This window comes from Arachis ipaensis, chromosome B2 (genome assembly GCF_059453495.1).
Source record: "Arachis ipaensis isolate K30076 ecotype BB chromosome B2, ASM5945349v1, whole genome shotgun sequence".
Lineage (NCBI taxonomy): Eukaryota > Viridiplantae > Streptophyta > Magnoliopsida > Fabales > Fabaceae > Arachis > Arachis ipaensis.
The window spans coordinates 100,832,611-100,838,610 of record NC_142437.1 but is presented as its reverse complement, the minus strand read 5'-3'; positions in this window follow the sequence as shown (position 1 = coordinate 100,838,610).

Below are 6,000 nucleotides of genomic sequence, written 5' to 3'. Positions count from 1 at the left end.
ACCGGTTCTCCATTTTTCTGGTTGAACCGGCCAGTCCGGTTCGGTTTTCAGAACCATGCCTTTACCCAACCATAGACCCGATAAAATCACACAAAATTAGCCCTTAAAATGTTCGAGACCAGACCGGATCTTCGGACCGGACCAGGCCATGCACACCCCTATTAAGTAGGAAGCATCTTTAAAGCGGTATCTCGCTCAATATATGCAATTTTTATATGGTGCATTCTATGGTGTAGAAATGAAATTGTTTCTACATGTGTAGAAGGATAGATGTCAATGCATTAGTAGTTCACGCTGATGGTTTTTGGATGGAGAAGAATTAATTAGAGTACACAATTGTTGATTCATTTGACCCACAAAAAGAAAGAGAGTGTGTGACATTGTATCTGTGCCATAGAGACAACTTATTAGGTTTTTTTATTTTAATAAATTGAATAAATATTTATTTATTAAAATAAATAATTTAAAAAATTATTACCATGTAGACGAGATATATGTATTTATAAATATAAAAATATATTTTATAAAAATAATAAAAAATATTAATAATTTAAATTAGACCAAACTCTTAAAAATAGAACATTTCAATTAATATGGAAGGTGGACGATCTTAACCGTACTACTTCCATCCACTGACGTTTTTTATTAGAATTTACACTAAATCAATTCAAATAATAACAAGGCGGGATTCGAACCCCCAACACTTGCTTAAGCAAACTAGTGAGCTAACCACTAGACCAAGTTCATTAATTAGTTAGTTAAAACCGCCTATTTCTTCTGTTATTTTGAAACTGCTCATCTTTTCTAATATTTTATTTTTAAGAGTTTGATTTAATTTAAATTATTAATATTTTTTATTATTTTCAAAAATTATATTTTTATATTTACAAATACACATATCTCGTTTACACTATAAACGAGATAATTTTTTATGTATCTCGTTTACAATAAGGAGATATATGAAAATTGAAAAAATACACATATCTCGATATGGGTAAAATTATATCGTTTACAGTATAAATAAGATAAGAGATGCTGATGTATTTTCCTAATAATTTTTAAAATTATTTATTTCAAAAAATAAAATATTTATTTAATTTATTAAAATAAAAAATTCTCACATATTATTTGATTTATTGTTAATAAATATGTGTATCACTAATCAAATTAGAATTAAGTCCATTAGATGAAAAAAATTTAAAAAAAATATTTTTTTTAATATTAACCAAAATATTTTTCATAGAATTTAAAAAAAAAAAATCTGGAAACTAACTTACTTTCACTCTTAAAATTATTACTATTAAAAATGAAAGAATGTATAATTTAAGTAATAAGTAATTACTATTTCATTTACCGTGGTTAACAAATTTAATTTGTTTTTATAATTATATGTCCTAAATATATTACTAATTATTTTTATATTTTTAATATTTTACATGTTTCTTTAATTTATAAATTGAATTGATATTTTTATATTTAATATTTTTTTAGAAGAAAATATTTACTATTATTAAAGGTATCCCATTTTTTTAGAAGAAAATATTTAAATATTTGAACTAAGTTCTTCTAGACATCACCTACCAGGTCTCTAAGGAAAGAGGACCTTCTCCCCGCTTTCTATTCCTTACTCGCATGCATGGTTAAAAAAGAGGGTGGATAGAGGTGCAACCTTATTGGCTTAAATTATTAAATATAAAAATATTATCTTCTAGTTAAATATTTTCTTCTAAAAAAATGGGATACCTTTAATAATTGTAAATTATCAATTCAATTTATAAATTAAAATATGTAAAATATTAAAAATATAAAAATAATTAGTAATATATTTAAGACATATAATTATAAAAACAAATTAAATTTGTTAACCACGGTAAATGAATAGTAATTATCTATTACTTAAATTATACATTTTTTTGTTTTTAATAGTAATAATTTTAAAAGTGAAAGTAAGTTAGTCTCTAAATTTTTTTCTTTTTTAAATTTTATGAAAAATATTTTGGTTAATATTAAAAAAATATTTTTTTTAAATTTTTTTTCATCTAATAGACTTAATTCTAATTTGATTAGTGATATACATATTTATTAATAATAAATCAAATAATATGTGGGAATTTTTTATTTTAATAAATTAAATAAATATTTTATTTTCTGAAATAAATAATTTTAAAAATTATTAGGAAAATATATCAGCATTTCTTATCTTGTTTATACTGTAAACGAGATAATTTTACGCGTATCGAGATATGTGTATTTTTTCAATTTTCATATATCTCCTCACTGTAAACGAGATACATAAAAAATTATCTTGTTTATAGTGTAAACGAGATATGTGTATTTGTAAATATAAAAATATAATTTTTGAAAATAATAAAAAATATTAATAATTTAAATTAAATCAAACTCTTAAAAATAAAATATTAGAAAAGATGAGCAGTTTCAAAATAACATAAGAAATAGGCGGTTTTAACTAACTAATTAATGAACTTGGTCTAGTAGTTAGCTCACTAGTTTGCTTAAGCAAGTATTGGGGGTTCGAATCCCGTCTTGTTATTATTTGAATTGATTTAGTGTAAATTCTAATAAAAAACGTCAGTGGATGGAAATAGTACGGTTAAGATTGTCCACCTTCCATATTAATTGAAATATTCTATTTTTAAGAGTTTGGTCTAATTTAAATTATTAATATTTTTTATTATTTTTATAAAATATATTTTTATATTTATAAATACATATATCTCGTCTACGTGGTAATAATTTTTTAAATTATTTATTTTAATAAATAAAATATTTATTCAATTTATTAAAATAAAAAAACCTAATAAGTTGTCTCTATGGCACAGATACAATATCACACATTCTCTTTTTTTTTGTGGGTCAAATAAATCAACAATTGTATACTCTAGTTAATTCTTCTCCATCTAAGAGCTATCAGCGTAAACTACTAATACATTAATAACTATTCTTCTATACATGTAGAAACAATTTCATTTTTACACCATATAATACACCTTTTTATATTTGTCTTTTTCAAGTCGATTTCATGCCACTTTATTCTGGACCTATTTGCAGGAGCCCAAACTAAATTTATCAAAATCAAATCAATTCGTACTGCAAATACCATCATACACGGTATTTAACAGCTCTTCTTCATTTATAATATCCCTTTAGTAACTTTTTAATCCAAATTAGATACATTCTACTAAAATACATATAACTCTAAATCTTAAATTATAAACCTAAAAACTAAACCCTCCAAAAAATAAGAAATTTTCGAATTAAAAAGTATAAATTGGTTCCTTGTATTTTCTCTCGACATTAAAGTTTTTTGGAAGTTTCCCAACCGCTATCTTAGAAGCACTTCGGGAGCTTTGGACCACCATCTTGTCAAGCTCAATCTCCATCAACTGTTCTAGTAATCACCTTGGAACAAATAACGATTAAACTTTTTTAAAAAATTATAAATATATTTTTTTATATATAATAAAACTACTACTTTTAAAAGATTAAATTGATATGAAAAAAGTATTTTTTCTAAATAAATAATTTAATTATTTTAATTACCAAAATAAATAATTTGTAACATATTTATTAATTTATACAATATTTATTTATTTCGTTTACATTGTAAACGAGATAATAATAATTAAATATAATTTTAAAAATAATAAAAAATATTAATAATTTAAATTGGACCAAACTATTAAAAATAAAATATTTCAAATAATAGAAAAGATAAACAATCCATTTTAAATAATAGCAAAGATGAACGTCCATTTAAAATAAGCACGTTAACACGTTTATTTTGAAAGCACGTAATTACACCTTTTTTCTAACTACCCATTATTAATACATTTGCTTCTTCCATTTACTTACTTTTACTTCCATAGTTTATAATGGGTAGTTAGAAAAAAGATGTATTTATGTGTTTTCAAAGTAAATGTGTTAACGTATTTATTTTAAATAGAAAGTCTATTATTTCTATTATTTAAAATGGACTGTTTATCTTTCTTATTATTTAAAATTGTCTATCTTTCCTATTATTTGAAACATTCTATTTTTAAGAGTTTGGTTCAATTTAAATTATTAATATTTTTATTATTTAAAAAATTATATTTAATTATTTATAAATATATATATCTTGTTTATTGTGTAAACGAGATATAAACACACATATCTCGTTTACAGTGTAAACGAGATAAGTAAATATTGTGTAAATTGGTAAATACGCTACAAATTATTTATTTTGATAATTAAAATAATTAAATTATTTATTAAAAAATTCTATAAAAAAAATATATAAATAGTTATATTTTTAATATGTTTCTTCGTACAAAAGTCTCTTTTAAATTTTGTGGATCTTTTGTATAGAATTTTTTTTATTTTTATTTGTCTTATATATTTTTCTTTCTTTAAAAAATTTTTAATATTATAGCATAAAATTATTTTTTTTTTAAATTTAAAATAATAAAAAAAAGTACATAAATAATTATATTTTTAACAATATACAATAATAACTTAATAGTAGCTATTTTTATTATTCATATAGCATATAGTTCATAAAAATAAGCCTAAAATTGGTCAAACGATAATTATTTTATTTAGAGAATACAGTACAATTTATCCTAATCCTTGAACCAAAATTGCAACCCATCCCTTTTGATTTAAACTTAATGAAATATTCTTAAAATATTTTCACATATTTAGCTAAAATTAACCAAAATATTAAAGACAATAAAAATAATTTAATTAATATCATTTCTCATATATTCGCATAAGTCATAGCTCACAAGTTATCTCATCTACCGCTAATAAAAATGTTTAACTATCGTACAAATTACCAATTAGTTGTTTCTTTTAAACTACTAATAATAATTTGGAAATAATCCATTAATTAGTTACAATGTTACAAATGGTTTTTTTCGATGTATCAATAAAAACTTGTATACTCTTCTAAGGCTAGATGTAATAAGAGATACCCATAAGCAATGTTTACGGAAAAAAATAAATTATACTGATGTAACAAATTTTATTATTATATTATAATAAATTTAATTATTTTCTTATAAACATTTAATTATTCTAATAATTAATTATTTTATGAAAAAAGATATATAAAATAATATAAATATACATAAATATATAATAACTAATTTAATAATTAATTTTTTGTATTCAAAACAAAATTTTAAATTAATTGTAATTGTTCATATTCTGACCCACAACTTAATTATTAGACCTAAAATGAGTAAAGCCCAATCAACACTCTACATATATCAATATTCAGATCTTCATTATTATTTATCCGACCATATAAAGTCGAACATGACGATAAGGGTATAGCCGTACTTATCTAAATAAGTAACTAACTCCTAAGATATCTCCTAGTAATCTAGAAAGGAGATCTCAACAATCTCCCTAACAAAAGTGAACAGTTATCCACTATCAAAGATGGAACTACTCTAAAAGATGGTTATTGACTCTACATCTACACTTATAAATACCTTGACCCTCTCAGGTATTCTTCGAACCTAATCTACTAAAAACTTGCCTAAAACCTTTGCTAACTTAAGTATCAGAGTACCTTATAGGTACCACCCCCTCACCTCCTCACAAGGAACTCGGATGGTGGCACCTTGACATCAGAAGACATTGGATGCTACCCCAAAAGGAGCCTAGCTCTCACGTTTAGGCCAAAAAATAACCTAGTTTCAGGTAACCCTCAGAACATTTGCGCCATTGCCGGGAACCTAGAAGTCTACACTCAATCATGGCAGATGTTCATATCCTGGGTCGAGATGTACGACCCGTGCTGCTTGAAGACAAAGCGACCGACCTGTTCAGGTCTGGAAATCCCGATCTTTTCTCAAAGAGGTCGGCCAAATCGAGAATAGAGGCCCGAAGCAGGCCCAAATAGAGGAACACGACCCAAAACAAAAGGCAGCCCAAGCCTAGAAGGATAAGGGTAGTTCCCTTAAAGATAAAGATGACTTCACTCAAAGA